Raw genomic sequence first — 20,714 nt, forward strand, 5'->3', positions numbered from 1 at the left:
ATTTTGTCATTTTCTTTAAAACTCCAGCTGGTTACATATTATGGCCCGTTTTTGTGCACATTTTAAACTGATGGACAAGCTACAAGAGAAATTCAGAGCTCAAATGGTTAACCTGCAACGTAGAGTTATGTAGAGTCTTCTAAAGCTCTCTTCCCCTCTTTTTTCCTAGCTGCTTTAAATCTGTTGTTACTAACTTGCTGGTGCTAAGATAAGACTCATTATTTATGGTGCAACTAATATGTAAACATTGAAAACTCATTTAAAGTTAAAGAAGAAAAGGAAAAGAGGTATTTTTAGTAAGGAAGGGTATAAAAAGAAATTTTATAGAAAAAAAAATCTTGTATGGTAAATTATTATCTTAAAGTAAGGTTGTTTTTAAAAAAGGATATTTAGAACAAGTCAAAGTCCAAGTATGTAGTAAATGGTCTGTGTAAGTCATGAAAAGGTTCATGAAGGAGAATTTATAAAAGGAATTTTGTATGTAATTAAGTTGGTTATAATTTTAAAAAATTATTTAGGATAGTCTTTCTAACATTAATCCTCTATGTTAAAACAAGGTTTTCTTAAGGTATTAACCTGCTCTTAATAAAACTGCAAGAAGTTTTACTCAGAATTTTATAAACGTTTCTAAAAAAAAAAAAAAAAACTCAAGGATATATCAGAAGTTCAACGTTTGCTGTGTGCCAGTTTGCTGTGTCCCACTGCGTTCAGCTTTTTCTCCCCTGGAGGAGGCCTAGGATAGTAACTCTCTTCTGCAGTCTTTGTCAGCTCCTGTAACTTTTTCCCCCAGTTCTGTTATTGTGGCCTAGTGCTAAAACGTTTCTTCTTGAAGGTCAACATTAACCAATGTTTTCCTCTAACATAACTTAAATCTGTACTCCTGGATATTCTTGGTATTTATCTAAATTCTCAATGTAATCAAAAACGTTTCACACTGTTCCTATGAATCATGTGTTCCCCTGCTATACTCATAACCTCTTAACCCTAAACACACTCTTTCTGTGTCTAATTAAATTCAAACACTTTTTCATCAAGTTTAACTTCCAGGTTAACTAAATGGACACCCCTCCGAAAAAAGTCACACTGCAAAAGGTTTTTCTTTGCCTTTTTGGTAACTGGCTTTAAAAAAAACCCAAACTTTTATCTTCTAGAGTTCATCAGTTTCACCTTCAAATGATGCTGCAAATTGCATAACAATCTCTCCCCAATAATGCCTGCTACCTTTACGAATTTCCCTGGGATTCAGCTGAACACCAGTTTCACCCTAACATAATCCCCATCTCTAACAAGTTCCTTTTTCCAGCAAGGTCCAATATCCTACATTTCACAATCCAAAACAATAACCCACGTAACTTCTCGACCAACTAACAATCCTAGGTAGGGCCAGTTCTATGACCTAGTCAGCAGGAAGCAGCTGGAAGATGATACCTTCACCAACATGCCAAAGATCTGTCACTGTTGCTGTCGTGGGGGGAAATGTGGAGTCCTAATTGGGGAAAAGAAGTCACACTGGTGGGAGCAGTGGGAAGCAAAAAAACCCAGATAAGCTAAAGTCTGTCTTTCTTCAGGGTCCAGAACATGTAGCCCTCCTGTGCCCAACTTACGACCAGACACCTACAAGTTAGCTCACTGCAGCCTTGGCATTACTGGTAGTGCACAAAGCTCTCCAGCACACCCCACACCATTCTATAAAACCGATCTCCAGCAAGCCTTTGTTTCCATACAGCCAGCTTCTCTTCCGCTGGCCTGCCTGTCACCTCCTTGCAACATCTTTTCCTTCTTTCTCTAATAAATCTGCCTTTCTGTACTCAACAACTGTCTTGGTAAATTCTTGCACCCCCGCACCACCAGCCCAGAAAGTCGCCACTCACCCACGACAGTTTCCATCAGGTATCACCTCTGTTGCTTTTTTTTCAGACGGGGTTTCACTCCTGTCACCCAGGCTGGAGTGCAATGGCATGATCTTGGCTCACTGCAACCTCTGCCTCACAGGGTCAAGCGATTCTCCTGCCTTAGCCTCCCAAATAACTGGGACTACAGGTGTGCACCACCACAGCTGGCTAATTTTTGTATTTTGTGTAGAGACAAGGTTTTGCTATGTTGCCCAGGCTGGTCTCAAACTCCTGGGCTCAAGCAATCCTCCCACCTCTGCCCCACAAAGTGCTGGGATTACAAGCATGAGCCATTGTGCCCAGTCTGCTGTAACAAATTATTTTACATGGTGGTGGTGATGGTGGTAGTGTTTTAATCTTAAAATGTCTTAATTTGCCTTCATTCTTGAAGGATATTTTCACTGAAAAAAAATTCTGGATACTAGTTTCTTTCAGGACTTTCATGTTATTTCATTCTCCTCTGTCTCCATGATTTCTAACGAAAGATCAGCCATCAGTAAAATTCCCTGTATATAATGTGTTGTTTTCCTCTGCTCCTATCAAGATGTGCTCTTTACCTTTGTCTTGATTTGGGCTTCTTTGTGTTTATTCCTCTTGGTGTTTTGAGGGGCATTTTGCATCTATAAATTTTTTTTTAAATTAATTATTTTTTTAGAGACGGAGTCTCGCTCTGTCACCCAGGCGGGAGTGCAGTGGCGTGATCTTGACTCACTGCAAGCTCCGCCTCCCAGGTTCACACCATTCTCCTGCCTCAGCCTCCTGAGTAGCTGGGACTACAGGCGCCCGCCACCACACCCGGCTAATTTTTGTATGTTTAGTAGAGACGGGGTTTCACCGTGTTAGCCAGGATGGTCTTGATCTCCTGACCTCGTGATCTGCCCACCTTGGGCCCCCCAAAGTGCTGGGATTACAGGCATGAGCCACCGCACCCAGCCCTGCATCTATAAATTTCTGTCTTTCATTGAATGTGCAAAATTCTCAACCACTATTTCTTCAAATACTTTTTCTGTCCCACTCTTCCTCTGCTTCCCTTCTATGATTCCAATTACCAACAGCTGGATGGTTTGATGTAATTTAACAGGTCCCTAAATCCCTGCCTTTCTTTTTTCCTTCATTCTTTTTTTCTGTTTTGCACAATGGATAACTTCTATTGATCTATTTTCAAGTTCACTAATTACTAATTCCCTTTCCTCTGTCTTGAAACCACTCCTGCAAAAATTATAACAGTGAAAAAATCATGACAGTGAAAGAGATCTGACCTAAGAGAGTCTATCTTGCTTCTAACCTCCAAGCTGTACTTGTTCATTCCTGGGTGTTGGCTGAATTAACTCTGAGAGAAATTTATTTTATTACATATATATATAGAGAGAGAGAGACGGAGTCTTACTCTCTTGCCCAGGATGGAGTGCAGTGGCACTATCTGGGCTTACTGCAAATTCTGCCTCCCAGGTTCAAGTGATTCTCCTGCCTCAGCTTCCCCAGTAGCTGGGATTACAGGTGCATGCCACTATTATAGGAGTTATTAAGAAATTATTTTAGGTAACAGAGAGGATAAGGGGTCCTTGGTAAGGTGTTTTTTTCTCGTAATAAAAGCAGCTCCAGAAATGTTTATTTTCTAGCAGAAAAATGGCTTGAAGGGCTAGGCTAGCAAGTACTGATATGCTAATGTGGATTAAAAACTAGATCTGCCCAACATGGTCACCCCCAGATATCTCCACCTGTGCAGGACATCATAGTGGCCCACATTTGCATATTAAAAGGCTAGGGTGGGAGGGCCAATTATTTTGAGGGCTACATGAATGACATACCTGGTCAAACCAATCCTCTGGGCCCTATGTAAATCAGACACTGCCTCCTCCAGCCTCCCAATATAACTGACCATTCCTCCCCACCCACCACACATGGGGTTTCCTCTCTCTGCTTGGAGCCTGCTTGGAGCCCCCCTCCCTCTGTCTCTGTAAGGAGGAGCTTCTTCCTTCCTTCTTGCCTATTAAACTCTCTGCTCCTTAAAACCACTCCACATGCGTCTGTGTCATTTTATCTAAATCAGCGTGAGACAAAGGACCCTGGTGTTCCTCCAGTCATCAGAGCTGTATCCACCAGGTCCCACTAATTTTTTGTATTTTTAGTAGAGACAGGGTTTTGCCATGTTGGCCAGGCTGGTCTGGAACTCCTGACCTCAAGTGATCCACCCACATCGGCCTTCCAAAGCGCTGGGATTACAGGCGTGAGCCACCATGCTGGCCAAGAGGAATTTAATTTATGGTTTAACTTTGAAACAAAGATAACAGCCCTTTCCCAAAACAAACTCCCTTCTTGCCTGGGGACCAGAATGCCTTTGTAAGACTAACAAATTAGCCACAAGATTAGAAATTATGGTGTAGGAGTCATGCAACCAGAGGCCACAAGATTCCAAACCTCCCCAATTGCTCCTCAGGATAAAATCACTACTGTAAAACCTAAGAATGGTGCTCGAGATATAATTTCAGACCCTGCCTTCTGATGCACCAGCTGGTGCCATCCAGACTGGTAATCGGGCTCAACCAGTTCTGTGATCCCACCCAGGAACAGAAGACAGCAAGAAGAACCCACTGTGACCCCTAAGATTTCATCTAGGATCTGACCAGGATCTGACCAATCAGCACTCCCACTCCCTTGTCCCCTCCCACCAAATTATCCTTTAAAAACCTCATTCCAAGTTTTCAGGGACACTGATTTGAGTAAAACACTCCGGTCTCCAGTTCAGCTGGCTTTGTGTGAATACAAATTGTGATTCCCGTCTTGATAAGGCAGTTCTGTGTGGGCAGCGGGCAAGCAGAACTCACAGGACACTGACAGTCTTCTCCATTCCCCTGCTAAGGCCATGCAGTAACTTTTAAATGCCATATATTGTATTTATCAGTTCTACAACATCCATGAGACTCTTTTTTCAATGGTTTTTACTTCCCTGCTGAGATTTCCTCATTTTTCATGAATTGAAAGCATATTTTGTTTTATTTCATGGAGGAGAGTTATAGCAGTCAGTTTAAAATCCTTGCATACTAGTTTCACTATCTGGTTCTTTTCAGGATTGGACCCAGTTAATGTTCTTTTCTTTTGAAAATGTGTCTTTTATGTAGAAAAGCAGAATATGCCTCCTCAAAATCATGCATTTTTGACATAAGGATGAATTTGAACTGAGAAGTAGACGCCAGAATAGCTCTCTCCCCTCCCCCACCTACCTAAAAGCAGGACTTAAAAATGGTGTCCCTTCTTCCCTCCCAACCAGGGAAGAAATCTTTGGAAGGCATCAGCCTAGAGAAGGCACCAGAGAAATCTACATCACAAACCCCATTTGTTTGCCATTCTACGCTTTGCACCCCAGACACTCAAAAAGTCCCTGTCCTTTGTCTTGTCGCTGCTCTAAAAACACATTGCTCTTTGCTGAAGATGAGATATAAACTGGGTATATGAGATATAAGCCATCTCTGTGAGATACACTCATTCCCTGGGTACGTCCCATGTGTATATGAAATACACACATTAAAACACTTATGTGTTTTTCTCTTGTTAATTTGTCTTTTGTTACAGGGGTCTGTCCCAGCTAAAAACTCCGAGGGGTAAGAGGAAAACCTATTTTTCTCCCTTACACTATGTTCCTGGTTCTACAGATAGCAGGTAACTTTGCCCTGCATCTGGAATGTTAATTTGTACACTGTTTTCTTGCTTGTATTGAATTGCAAATTCTGTTTCTGGGGCAGCAGCTCTCCTCTCAATTTCTATCTTTTGTCTTTAGCTAAGCTTCTTTGGGTCGGTTCCAGACACGCACTGTTCAGAATTTGATTGGATACGTACACAGATAAGATTTTTGGATCCCTCTTCTGGCTCATTCCTTTTCCTCATTATCTTATCAGCCAGTTATCCCATCTTAGATTTCTGGTTCCCGGAAAATGTGTTTTTCCCATAGGCAACCCCTGCCGCCACTGAGGGCACCATGTAAATGAAACTTAGCTCCAGGATAAAAGACGTGGACACAGAAACTTCCTTCACAGGGAATGCACTATAACATACCCTACAGAAATTCACTCCTCCGCCCAGGTATGGTGGCTCACTCCTGTAATCCCAGCACTTTGGGAGACCGGGGTGGGTGGAATACCTGAGGTCAGGAGTTCAGGAACTGCCTGGCCAACATGGTGAAACCCCATCTCTACTAAAAACACAAAATTAGCCAGGCGTGGTGGTGCACGCCTGTAATCCCAGCTACTGGGGAGGCTGAGGCAAGAGAATCACTTGAACCCAGGAGGCAGTGCTTGCAGTGAGCCGAGATGGCACCACTGCAATCCAGCCCAGGCAAAAAAGAGCAAAACACCATCTCAAAAAAAAAAAAAAAGAAATTCACTCCTCCTCTAATCATGTACTGTAACATACTCTATAGAACCTCCCTCCTCCTCCAATCACACACTGTAACGTGCTCTACAGAACCACCCTCCTCCTCCAATCACGCACTGTAACGTGCTCTACAGAACCTCCCTCCTCCTCCAATCATGCACTGTAACGTGCTCTACAGAACCTCCCTCCTCCTCCAATCATGCACTGTAATGTGCTCTACAGAACCTCCCTCCTCCTCCAATCATTCACTGTAACGCGCTCTATAGAACCTCCCTCCTCCTCCAATCATGCACTGTAACATATTCTATAGAATCTGGACATAATACAAAAAAGCAATTACACTGCAGTCTGCTTATTCTCCAGTGCCTTTGAGTAGTTGCTTTTTATATATATTATATACAAATTTTATAGTTGTTTTATACAGGGAGTACTCCACCAGGGTCTTAGCCCATCATTAAAGTATAAATCCCCTAAAACACCTTTTAAGTTAAAAAAAAAAAAAAAACCCAGTATATGTACCTTCTTTTGTTGCACTCCAGCTGCATATTATATACCACAAAACCCCCATCCTTGTCTACATTTTTAAGTCATTGAAAGTAATAGCTGAGCATTCAGAGATGGGCAAATCTATTTTGAGACCAACCAATTGTGCCAAGGAGGATTTAAACGTGCATATTTACAAGCACATATTTTTGCTATAAGTACTGAATATGACTTTCCCCTTTGATATTGTATTTATTAGATGCCCAAGACTAAAATAGGTAGGCAAGACAACGAATTCTATTAAGTGACTAAAATATAGCATTAGCTTTCAAAATTGTATCTTTTCATTAAATGTTATTCAAGGTAATAAGTAAATTACAATAATTCCTACTCAACCATGGTGGTAAAATACCTTCCCTTATAGCGAAAGCTGAGTAAGAAATCTAAGGCCAAGGAGAGCTTCATGAAAATCTTCATAATTATGCTCACTTAAATAAAATGATAAAGATGGCACACCAAAAAACACAGTATCACTATTTCACCCACCTTAAAGGTGATATTATGAGTTAACTGGACAAACACATTCACTTAACAATCTTTACTTACTAGCAATGCTTTCTGGATTTGCCATTCCCTATGGTTTTCATGATGTGCTTGTAAATGTATTTAACTTTGCTTCTGTTACTGAATGCACCAAGAAGAGTAACTGTCTGGTTCTCCACCCAACTTCTTAAAAACTTTTTGACTCCATGTTAGTAACTTAGGCCTCCTATGTCTTGACCTTTGGTTTCTACTGTAATCAAAGAGACGCAGAATCATTTGCATGAGAAGGAATAAATAGGGGATACCTCTTTAATACCTGCGGTGGCAGAACCCATAAGGTAGTTCCTAGCCCATATCTAGTCCCCACATCCTTCCTGCTTGTTAACAGAAATCTGATTATATCCAGAATAGCAGGGCATCCAGCCCCAGAAGAGACACTTGATTTTCCAGGCCCCGTTATGCACAAGGGTGGCCACATGACACAGACCTGAACCATGAGACCTAAATGAAAGTCTTCTAGGAGGTTCTAGGAGGTTCTTATTTTTCATGATAAAAAAGAAAGAACTTCCCTAATTTTTCTCCCCTTCTGCCTGCTGATTAAAGTACCTGTAAGTTGAGTTTTCCAGGCCTAATGCACACTCTCATGCAGTCTTAGCTCTATCATGGTAACCTAATTCCAAAGCATATGCTACTAACCCTTCATTCCTCATAAATGATACTGGAGTTTTGTTTTGTTTTGTGTTTTTTGAGATGGAGTCTCGCTCTGTCGCCCAGGCTGGAGTGCAGTGGTGTGATCTTGGCTCACTGCAAGCTCCGCCTCCCGGGTTCACACCATTCTCCTGCCTCAGCTTCCCGAGTAGCTGGGACTACAGGAGCCTGCCACCAGGCCGGCTAATTTTTTATATTTTTAGTAGAGACAGGGTTTCACCGTGTTAGCCAGGATGGTCTCGATCTCCTGACCTCATGATCCGCCTGCCTCAGCCTCCCAAAGTGCTGGGATTACAGGCGTGAGCCACCGCGCCCAGCCTACTGGAGTATATTTTTAAGACTTACGATTGCTTCCTCCAGTTCCCTTTAATATTTGCCAAAATTTCATTGCAAAAATCATTATTTCTCTGCCCTTTGCCATAAGGTACTTTTTCTGGTTCCCCTTTTCCTATTTCTCATAAAAAAAAGGATTCTAATTTGTTTATACTGGAACCAAATTCTCATGTACAAAGAAAATTTATTATGCTGTAATTCTATTTACATTTGATGGAGATTACTGTACCAGGAGAAATTTTAACTGGTTTGTCTCACTAAATAATGGTATTTTATTTACATACACACACACACACACACACACACACACACACGTATACATACATATATATACACATATACATATATACATTTACATATATACATGCACACACACTTTTTTTTTTTTTTTTTTTTTTGAGACTGAGTGTCACTCTGTCGCCCAGACTAGAGTGCAGTGGTGTGATCTCAGTTCACTGCAACCTCCTACCTCCCGGGTTCAAGTGATTCTCATGCCTCAGCCTCCTGGGTAGCTAGGATTATAGGTATGTGCCACCATGTCCGGCTAATTTTTGTATTTTTAGTAGAGACAGGGTTTCCCCATGTTGGCCAGAATGGTCTCAAACTCTTGGCCTCAAGTGATCCACCCATCTCAGCCTCCTAAAGTGCTAGGATTACAGGTGTGAGCCACTGCACCTGGCAATAATGGTATTATAAAGATAACTAACAATTATTGAGCACTTACTATGTACCTGGCACTAAGTGATTTACATATTTCAATTAATCTTCACATCATTCAGTTTTTTAGGTAAGAAAACCAAGGCTTACTTGAGGTCTTATGACAATGAGAGATAAAGCTCTTGAAACTCTGACTAGACTGTCTACTTCTAAAGTTCCTGGGCTGTGTATTCTCTGGTTATTGCAAAATTTTTTGCTTGATTCTATATTTACATTTTACCTTTGGATGTTCAGGACTTACAGCCTTCACTCAGTCATACTATATGAATAGAAATATGTACCTGCCACATAGCCCAGAAACAGCAGGAGCAGTTAAAGAATTTTGGAGGTTCTATCTCTTGACTCTGAGATTGATTTTTAGCAATTACATTGCAATCGGGAAGAAAATGTTCTTTTCCTACATGGTGAGTAGGCAATTTTCCCAAACAAGAATGCCCAAGTGTATTATAATGCAGAAATATACTGGAGTAGATATTAATCACTAGTTGTAAAACCCCTTGTGAGGTGTCACTGCATCTATTATTCCAAATGATACACAGGGTACATTTATGGCAAGATTTATTTCTCTTCCTCACAATGTTTTCATGGTAATAAATCTTAGAATCAAATAAAAAAGCTTTTTTCCTGGGGACGGGAGGGTGGGAAAAAGAGATAGAAGAGGAGGGGGAAGGGGGAATAGGGGAAGGAGACAGAAAGAAGAAGAAAAAGATAAACAGATGGCAGACAGACACTGGGTGATATTGAAGCACACAAATTACACCAGTTATATTCTTGAAAAACGTTTCAAGAAATTAAATTCCTTTTTATTCATGATATTTTTTTCCACGTACATCACAGGAATAATTGAGGGGAATAACTTATTTCCTAATTTGTCATTTGCTAGAACAGATACACATATTCTGTACCTCTCTGCCTCAACTCTAGATCTTAGAGAAGGTATGGGTTCAGTATGTTCACAAGCTACATTTCATATTGCATATGGAAAAAATAAAAGGTAGATTTTATAAATTTTTACAATTTTACAAATATTTTAGATGATATAAACAACACTCTAACAACTGTTACTGAAGATAAAGGATGAAATTTCTTTATCTTGGCATGAAGCGTAGCAAACATAATATAATTGGCATATTAACAACTTCATATATGATAAAATACCCAGCACTATATATACTTTTGTAATCTTCAGATACCTTTGAAATAGGTGAGGAAGAAAGAAATAAAATGTAGATGATTAGCAAATCTTGAGTATAATATTAGTTATTCTTTTGAAAAACAAATAATGCTTTCCATCTGCCAGGCACTGTTATTGGGACACAAAGCTGAATAAGATTGGGTACTCCCCAAAATGTTCCTGGTCTAATGAGACAAACGTAAAAATAATTATGATTGCATATAATAAATGCCTGACTAGCAATATCCAATATGGTATATTCAAGAAAATATATAAATGTATGTAGACTGATACCCGAAGACAATCTTACTTCACCCTTGTGGAAGGCATTCAGGAATTTACTGGGATTGTTATCAGATGCCCACTCACAGAGGCAGGCAAGTGTGTAGCTGGGGCACTCAGAAGGGTGGAGAGGGGATGGAAAGGCATCGATGACCACTGTGAGCCCGTCAGGGGGCTTCCTGGTGGACCTAGGAGACCCTTTCTTTGATGAGGGAGTATTGTCAGTGGGGCAATGTGTGGACTAGAAGACCCTGAAAGCTTGCTCCTCAATGGGCTAAAAGCTGAGGAGCTTGCTTTGCAGGGCTGTCCATGTGGAGTCTGGTGGATCCTGAGCCCCATGAAAGGAATGCACTGACTCTGTCTAAGACTGTTGCTGCCCTTCACTGCTATCATAAAACCTCTACGGTGAAGCTACAACTATTACCCCCATTTTACAAATGAGAACTATGAAGCACAGGAGAGAGGTAAAGTAACTTAACAAAAGTGGTATCAACAGTAAGGGGCAGACTGGAGTTTAGACCCAGGCAGCTACTCCAGACTACAAGCGCTAGAAACCTTTATGGTAGGCAGAATGGCCCCCAAAGATGTCCTGGAACCTGAAACAGGTCACAGACCACAAAATAGGGAGAGCATGCTGGATTATCCAAGCGGGGCCCATCTAATCCCATAAGCCCATAAAAGGAGAGAACCTTCTCCTATTGAAGTCAGAAAAATAGGGCAGAAGGCGAAATCAGAGAGATGTGAAGTGTGAGAGTGACTTGATCTGCGGGTGCTGGAAAGACCATGTGGAAAGCATGGGCAGGGCTCAGGTGGCACTGAGGAGCAAAGGCCAGCCAGCAAGGAAGTGGGGAACACTCCAGCAGCCACAGTGAACTGGATTTGGCCAACAGCTTCAATGAGCAGGGAAGCAGATTCACCCTCAGGGCCTCCAGGAGAGAAGGCAGCCTTGAAGACGCTTTGACTTTGGCCTTATGAAATTCTAAGCAGAGGAGCCAGCAGACCAGACTGTACCTGGACTTCTGACTTCATTTTAAAGATGATAAATAAATAGGTGCAGCTTTAAACTGCAAAATTGGTGGTATTTATGGCAACAATGGAAAAAGAATACAACTTTCTTAGCTAATCCTTCAAGTGACTTTGGAATGGCCAAGCAACAGAGTCTGCCTTGGTAACTCTGAGAAAGACCCTGGAGGAAGAAGCCTCTCACAGGCATCTCAGAGAAAGACAGGAGCTCGCTGTTCGAAAAGCAGGGGGGCATTCTGTGCTGAGGGACAGAGATGATATTTAAAATGCACTTAGGAGAAAGCCATGGTCATTCCTGAGGAAACAAGTCATTCCATCTGAAAACTACGGAATATGCAATCATTCTCTTTCTAAAATATTTGTGTTCTTCTGTATTTTTTATGATAAATTTAGTGCTAGTTTGAGGAAATACAACCATACATAAAAATACAGAAAACTTTAAAAAGATTGACAATTAACTTGTAAAAAATTATGATGATCTTAACTACAAACAGAAGAGAGTGAAAAGTCTAAAAACAAGTGTTCAACATGTGCATAATAAATAGCTCCTAGAAAGAAAAAGGTACGTTTTGAATAGTTATGCATAAATTGAACATTTAGATATGAATAATACTTGAAATGCACCAGGAGAGCTTAATAAAATCATCTACTACACTCCTAATAAATGGGGTATTTGAGACACTAAATCTAACTTAATCTTCTTGATAATCCTAAAACAGCATTATCATCATGGTATGCATGCAGAAACTGAAGCTAAGAGAAAATAACTTGCCTACATTTTAAAGACGATAAAAATAGCTTTTTGATTCACATTTTACATATGTGATGATGTGCAAACTTTGCAAACTGTATACCATAAAGTAATTCTTTTCTTAGGAAAGATTTTAACAAACCTTTCTGCTGAGGGGTATGGGTTGAGGAAGTGCATTTCCTAATTCAGCTCTCCTAGGCTAATGATCACTTGTAATGTTAAACACATGAAGATATGATGAGATGTTATATACCTAGCAAGAGTGTGGGCTTGCTTTGTTCCATTTTGCAAACAAAATGAATAAAACAAAAGTCCCCCAATCCTTACCTCAAAGCTAATCACTACATGGGAAAAGCAGGCAGGGGTGGGGAGGCTATATCTTCTGACAGTAAAGAATTAGATGGTAGTGAAAACACCTACCTTCACTAGTGGTATTTTCAATAAACAGGTCCGTACCTAAACTGACTCTATCAAGATAACGCTATTTTGCAGAGGTGTTTGAAAATAGTTCATTCTGCTAAAAATAGTCATAGATTTAGATAATCTGGTCTGCTTCTGTTTTCTTATTTCAAACTCAGTAATATAATAGGAAATATTCTAGATTACATATCCTAAGCACACACACCTCAATCCAATTTTGACGTGTATCATAAAAATCCATCTGCTATGTATGCTTTGTAGGGGATATATGGCATAACCACAAGGAAGTTTACAATTGCAATCAAGAACCAAGGACGAACTGCTAAGTGACAATATATCAATACACTGCACACAAGGGCTCAAAACATACATAATTACAGTTCAAGGGACAAGGAACCCATGGAGATAGTAGGATTTTGTGGTCAAATTATCTTTAATTATGGAAAGCTCTCAGTGAAAAGTTAGGTGTTATTCTGATTAAACAATTGCTGCATGGTACTAACTAAAATCTATAAAAGACAGGAACATTTTCTGAAAAAGAAACTCAGTTTGTTGTTATATTGAATTCTATTCAAGCAAAATTTGCTCAAAACCTAGTCTGGCCCTAGCCAACTGCTAGTTGCCCTTACAGAGCACACTCTTCACCCAGAACTCCCAAAGCATATTACATAGTTCTTGACTTACAGTAGCCTGGAATGTCATCTAGGAGTCCAAGATGTAACATTCTAGATACAGAATAGCTTTTAAAATACAAAATTATATCATTAAATAAAATGCAAAAAATGCCTCTCATAAAAAATTTTTTTTTAATTTCAATAGATTTATTCAGTCAACAAACATTTACTACCTACTGCGTTATTTCAGTATCAAGCAGCGAGGATGTTCAAAAATAACTCCCTGGGTGCAATGGCTTACACCTGTAATCCCAACACTTTGGGAAGCTGAGGCAGGAGAGGAGAATCGCTTGGGCCCAGGAATTCAGGACTAGCCTGGGCAACATGGCAGGACCCCATCTCTACAAAAAAAAATTTAAAAATTAACTGGGTATGGTGGAATATACCTGCAGTCCCAGCTACTTGGGAGGCTGAGGTGGGAGGATCTCTTGAACCTGGGAGGTCAAGGCTGCAGTGAGCTATGATTGTGCCAGTGCAGTCCAGTCTGGGAAACAGAATGAGACCCTGTCTCAAATAAATAAATAAATATTTAAAAAATTAAAAAATAATAACTCAAGTATATTCAAGAAAAAAATTCCTGTTCTCAGAAAGGAGTAAAGTTAAGTGGGAAAAATAGAAATGAATTACAGTAAGCCCTTGGTAATCATGAATTAAGTGTTCAGAGCTCCTGTTTGAAGTTTCAAGCATAAACTTACGAATCTGGAGACCCAGGCTATGATAGATGACAATTTTCAATCTCGCTGAGGCCCAAAGGTGCACAGCATGAGCTGGTAGGTTCTACTGTGGGTAGAATTCCCAACCTCCATATTTCCAAGTGGTTTGGTTATTCCTTATCATCTCACCACCATCAACAGGAGTTCCACGCCCTTTCAGAGATGATGAGAGGAAGAATGTATGTGTACGGAATTCAGAAATCTGGAAACTATTGGCAATCTGAGGATATAGCCATATAAATATCGTACATCTAACCATATTTTCCTTAGGAAAAAAAGGAGACAATAAGCATTTCTTTAAAGAGCAAAAAACGTATGTATTTTTTCTGCATTCCACTGAAAATATAAAATGTAAACAAATTTTTCATTATCCCATTTTATACTCTAATACAAACAAACTATGTCTATAATAATGTTAATAGCTATCATTAACTGAACTCTTACTATTCACCTATGTATCAGTAACTATGTGTACCTAGGTACTAACTGTACTCAGCACCGTTCTGAATGTTTTAAATGTATTAACCTAATTAGCCATTATAACAACCCAGGGAGGAGGGGATGGTTATATTACATCTACATTATTAAAAGCTTTAGCAAATACGTTATATTACAACTATGTTATATTAAGAACCTCAGTTAGCCTTTCAATTTAACCATTTACATCAAGTTGATGAGGTAAGAAAACCAAGGTTCAGCGTGTGGTTAAACAACTTGCTCAAAGTCTATAAGTCATAAATGGCAGAAAAGTAGGAGTGAAACACAAGACTATTAAAACTGTTACCTGCTCTATGCTACATTTATTTCCAAAAGATGGAAAATGCTCACGTATAATATCTTCTTAGTTTCCTCTCCATAGTCTTACCATTACCCTTCCACATCAATTATCTTTCCACATCAGGAACTGAAAACTGGCTGGAGGTTAATTAAGTTCATATTAAAAGAAAATTTAATAAAGCTATATGTAGAACAGTTTTCCTCAATGCTTCTCAAATTTATGAGTACTCTGGCACGAGGATCTTGTTAAAATGCAGACTGCGGTTCCTTGGGTTTGGAGTGGGATCTGCATTTCTAACAATCTTTGAGGAACTGCTTATGATTTAGGTCCACAAACCTCACTTTGAGAAGTTGTAGAGTATATTCCCCCACCTTCCACTTGACACACACACACACACACACACACAATTTAGTTCATTTTGAATAAAAAGAAAAAAATTACATTTCTCTGGGTATTAGGGTAGTACTGATTTCCTTATGCTTCCATGATATATTATGAGGTTAAACAAATTTTAAAGCTTCAAAACAAAAATATGGAAAATTAAATAATTATAAACTGAAGCATTTCCAATAGTTTAAGATTGTATCAAATTATAGACAAGTTTTCCTGATTTTTTTCTGTGGAAAAAGTTGTAAAGTCCTTTGGATTGACCAGAAACTATAAAACTCCTGGAAGAGAACATGGGGAAAAGCTCCTGGACACTGGCCATAGCAATAATTTTTTGGTATGACACCAAAAGCTCATGGCACAAAAGCAGAAATAAACAAATATTACTATATCAAATTAAAAAGCTTCTGCACAGCAAAGGAAACAATTCTTAAAATGAAACAGCAGCACATGAGCTGGGAAAAATTCCTTGAGCCCAGGAGTTTGAGACCAGCCTGGGCAACATGGCAAAACCCTGTCTCTACAAAAAATACAAAAACTAGTTGGGCGTGGTGGTACCTGCCTGTGGTCCCAGCTACTCAGGCAGCTGTGGTGGGAGGATAACTTGAGCTTGGGAGGGAGCCACAATCGTGCCACTGCATTCCAGCCTACAACAGAGTGAGACCCTGTCTCGAAAAAAAACAAAACAAAACCCAAAACCATACAGAGATAGAGAACAAAACAGTGATTACTGGAGGCAGTAGGTTGGAGGAAGGAGAGGAAATGGTCAGAGGATACAAAATGGCAGATATGTAGGACAAACAAGTCTAGAGCTCTAATGTACAACATGAAAACTACAGGTAATAAAAATGCACTGGATGTGGGATTCACGCTAAGTGAATACACTTCAGCAGCTCTGGCCACAGAAAAAACAATGGGTAATTATGTGACATTGGGAATATATTAATTTGCCTCTCCATAGAAACCATTTTACTACCTATATGTATCACATAACATTTATATTGTATATTTAAGGTGGTATATACAATATATATTTGTATATATTGTATACAATATATACAATAATATATTGGTATATATATTTACCAATAATAAGGTGGTATACATATTTAAGGTGGTATACCTTAAATATACAATTTTAAATTTCATTTTAAAAGAATCCTTCCAATCCATCAAGTCCTTCAGCATCAACTCCAATCACTCTCTTCGGCCTCAATACCCCCAGTGCCAGTCACGCTCCCGCTTCTCCAGTCATGCCGTACTCCTTGATATTCTCATAATGTGGTATCCCTTAAGTCCTTGCTCATGGAGTTCCCTACCTGAGCCTGGAAAACCCCCACTTAATCTTTCAAGGACCACGCAAGTATCATTTTAGTCTAAAAAGCCTTCCCTGATGCGAATGGGCAGAATTAACATGTTTCTTTCTTCTCTTGTGCCCCCAAGATATTCTTTACATACTGTCACTTACCGTAGTACTCATTGCAGGGTTCTGGAGGCTACACCTAGCAATGGTGCAGTATCACAGCAATTTCTCTGCCAACCAATGAGGTATGGCCATGACCTCTCTGACAAGTTCAAGATTTCAGCTCTGGCTGAGGACTCTACAGTTTACGGTATTTATGCTCCTGTATAACCCCTCCACTTGAGCGTGGGCTGGATTTACTGTCTTGCTTCTAATAGCACACAATATGGCAGGCGTGATGGTATGTCACTTCTGAGATTACATAATAAATACAATGACTGCAGCTTCCATCCTGGGTGCTCTTGCACACTTTTCTCTTTGATCACTCAGTCTCAGGGAAGCCAGCCATTATGTCATGAGGCAGCCCTACGGAGCTGCCCATGTGGTTAGACACTGAAGCCTCCAGAAAACACCTAGCAAGGCCGACTAACAACCATGTGAATGAGCTTGGAGCAGATTCTCTCTCCCAGTTAAGCCTCAAAATGACAGCAGCCCTGGTTCAGAGCTTGAGTGCAGCTTCTCCAGAGACCATGAGCCAGAACCACCCAGCTAACCTGCAGCTGGATTCCTGACTCTCAGACACTGCATGAGATCATAAGTGTTTATAAAGATGCTAAGTGTTGGGATAATTATTACACAGCAACAGAGCTAATCACAGGGGCCTTTACTCGAGTGCCCTCTCAGCCCTAGGGGTGGGGCTGCTCCTTCTGTCTGCTATTCCTATACTCTTCAGAGTTCTCTTTCCTTCTCATGAGACAATCTCTCGTTACTCCAGTCTCACAGTTCATAAGAATTCTTTAAGTTAAACTTTCCCTATTAAACTCTGCGTGGTATCCATCTCCTGGTTGGACTTGAACATCAGTTAAAGCTGCTGCTGCTGCTGGTCAGAGATTAAATCATGATTCAGTTCCTAGAGCTGGGCTCAATTCCCCTTAAGTCCGTGGCCACAACAAAATCAAGTAAAAAGGAGGAAATGGCTGTTAGATGAGTAACTAAGAGTGTCTGCTTCACAGGCCTTCCATAATTAAAAACAACTGCTACTACACTGGTTCACTGCTTTTCATAATATTGGCCCAATATTGTAAAAAATGTTATAAACACCAATTTATGGAAATATGGCTCAGAGAAGCCGATTTGAGTGGTTTTAGAATCAGAGGCTAATTTTATTGACTGATCACACCACACACCTAGGCAGCCAAACTAAAATGAGATAGAGTGAATGACTTAAAGAATACTTAGTAATAAAATGTTATTGTGTTGGTAGATTTTTGTAATCGTTACTCGGTAACATCATGGAGAGAAAATTATTCAATGCTTAACTTACAAATTAACAAGTTACCCTAGGGATACCACAAAGTTCAACAAACTGGGTGGCTTAAAACCACATAAATTTATTTTCTCATAGTTCTGGAGCCTACAGCTCCAAAATCAACGTATCAACAGGGCCATGCTCTCCATCAAACTTACAGAGGAGAATTCTTCCTTGCCTCTCCTAGTTTCTGGTGTTGGCTGGCAATTCCAATCTCTGCCTCCATCATCACATGACCACCTTCTTTCTCCCTATGTCTCTTTCTTCTCTTTTACAATTCTTTTTAAAAAAGAGACAGGGTCTCACTATGTTGCCCAGGCTAGTCTTGAACTCCTGCCCTCAAGTGATCCTCCTGCCTCAACCTCCCAAAGTGCTGGTATTACAGGCATGAGCCATCACACCCGGCTCTCTTCTCTTCATATAAGAACACCAGTCATATTGGATTAAGAACCCATCACATTCCAGTATGACATCATCTTAACTAATTACATCTGCCATGACCTTATTTCCAAATGTCACATTCTGAGGTTCCAATGGGTTAGGACTTCAACCTTCAATACCTTTTTTTCTGGTGGGGGACACAATTCAACCCATAACACCCTCATTTTCATGAAATTTCATGTCTATCAAAAACAGTGCATAGTGTGATATCCTCAAATTGCATTCTTAACAGATTTTTAAAACCAAAAATTTAATGTCAATCATAAAAAAAATTAATAGGGAGGACAGTGGAGTTCAACTCATTCATTTTACCTGATGACTTTCCAATAACCAAGAAGCAATCTTTCCACTTTTAAAATCACTATCCATCTCTCCCTTCAACGTGCTCTCATTTTCATATTCAAGAACAATATGATGTCCATTTCTCTTTCTTTAGCATATACTCACAACCACTGGCATAGGTCCCCACCCCAACTTACATTTCATTGCAGAGATATCACAAGCCCCATTAGTTACTTGTAGTCTAATTTTCTTTTCAACATAAATCAGGTATACAGCTGAAGTCAAAAATCACATTTATCCAGATACAAAGGGTAAAAAGAAAAATACGCAATTTCAAAACTTTGAGTTGAATTAGTGTTTATCTCCTGTGAGGTTGCAAATGAAACTCACCTGCTTCCCATGTCTCTAACATTATTTTTATTATTCTCATGTCAAGAGTTCATTTCATTCATCTTTCACTAAGCATTGCTGTAACCTACTTACTCCAAGGATGGTACTGAGATGGCCACTGGTAATAAGAATGAATGATGCAGTTTTTTCAATGCTTGCCAGATTTTTATTTTTGTTATTAAAAAATGAAACACTAAGTCACAAATGAAACACATATTTGTATGTAAAAATAGAAGAAATTTAGAGAAAAACCAATATTGAATATGAATTCTAAACCGTGTAACTTAAATCAAGGGGAAGAGATTAACATTTATTGAGGCCTTTCTTAAGGTACCACATCAGGCAGTTTGCTAGGCAATTTATATGCTTCATCTAATTCAGAAACATCCCCATCAGTTAGGACTTGTTCCCACAGGTTTGCTTGCTTTTGGTTTTTGAGACTGCGTCTAGCTCTGTTGCCCAGGCTGGAGTGCAATGGTGCAATCTCCACTCACTGCAACCTCGACCTCCGAGGCTCAAGCGATTCTCATACCTCGGCCTCCCGAGAAGCTGAACAACAGGCGTCCACCACCATGCTCAGCTAATTTTTGTTATTATTATTTTTTTTTTTGTAGAGACGGTGTTTCGCCATGTTGGCCAGGCTGGTCTCGAACTGCTGGGCTCAAGCAATCAGCCCGCTTCGGCCTCCCAAAGTGCTGGGATTACTGGCGTAAGCCACCGCGCCCGGCCTGTTTCGAGTTTTTAACCACATTCAAGAAGAGAGAGGTTTACAGAATTCACTTGCCTTAGATTCCATATTCAGACCAATGGCTCTTTCAAAATTACCTTCTTAGTTTTAGCCAAATATGAAATACATGGAGATCCAAGGAGGTGAAGTGGACATTGGAACACGTACCTCAGTGGAAAAAGAAAACCTGGTAAAGGTACGGTTTTACCAAGCATGAAAACAATTGTGCTGATATTCAATCTTCTATTTTATTCCCACTTTTTGCCTCCCACGTTAGATTCTGTTCAGATAGCCCGTGAAGGGTGACAGGGTATGCCACCCCAAAAATATGTCTCTGGCATAAGGATTATTTTAAGCTAAAAGCACTTCAAAAACAGAAGAGTGCTCTAAACTGCCCCCTTTTCTTCCTAAAAGAAGATAAAACTCCTGTAAAAGATGGCCTCCCTACGCCAGGAACAAAGAAACACTCGGCACCAGAGCCGAGCAAAGCGGAGATTCCTACCCAGACGTGGTTCAAGCAGTTCCATCTTCCGTTAGCCTCCCCGCACACTTTACTCTCCCACAGCTGCCGCTCTTGGTTCTGCCTAGCATAAAAGTATTTGGGTTTTGCCATTTCTTTGTGTCTTTTTCACGTAAAACATAAAGAGATGTATATGTTTTTCTCCTGTTAATCTGTTTTATGTCAATGTAACGCTCTGACCCACCTCGCGACACTAAGAAAGTCAAGTTTGGCCTCCCCTTACACCCGCTTCCCATTCCTGGGCACACAGACACTAATAAATCTACACGAACAATGCTTCTTTGTCGGCGGGAGCCCAGTGACCAGATACGGCCAAGGAAATCCAGCCTCCGGGCCA

At 40.1% G+C, this 20,714-nt stretch overlaps 1 protein-coding gene across 1 annotated transcript in view; it reads right to left on the reverse strand.

The window, feature by feature from the left end:
• The window catches only part of LANCL2 (LanC like glutathione S-transferase 2), a 65,869-nt gene that overhangs the window by 43,429 nt on the left and 1,726 nt on the right, over window positions 1-20,714 (reverse strand). The window lies entirely within an intron of this gene.

This window comes from Pongo pygmaeus, chromosome 6 (genome assembly GCF_028885625.2).
Source record: "Pongo pygmaeus isolate AG05252 chromosome 6, NHGRI_mPonPyg2-v2.0_pri, whole genome shotgun sequence".
NCBI classification, from domain to species: Eukaryota; Metazoa; Chordata; class Mammalia; order Primates; family Hominidae; genus Pongo; species Pongo pygmaeus.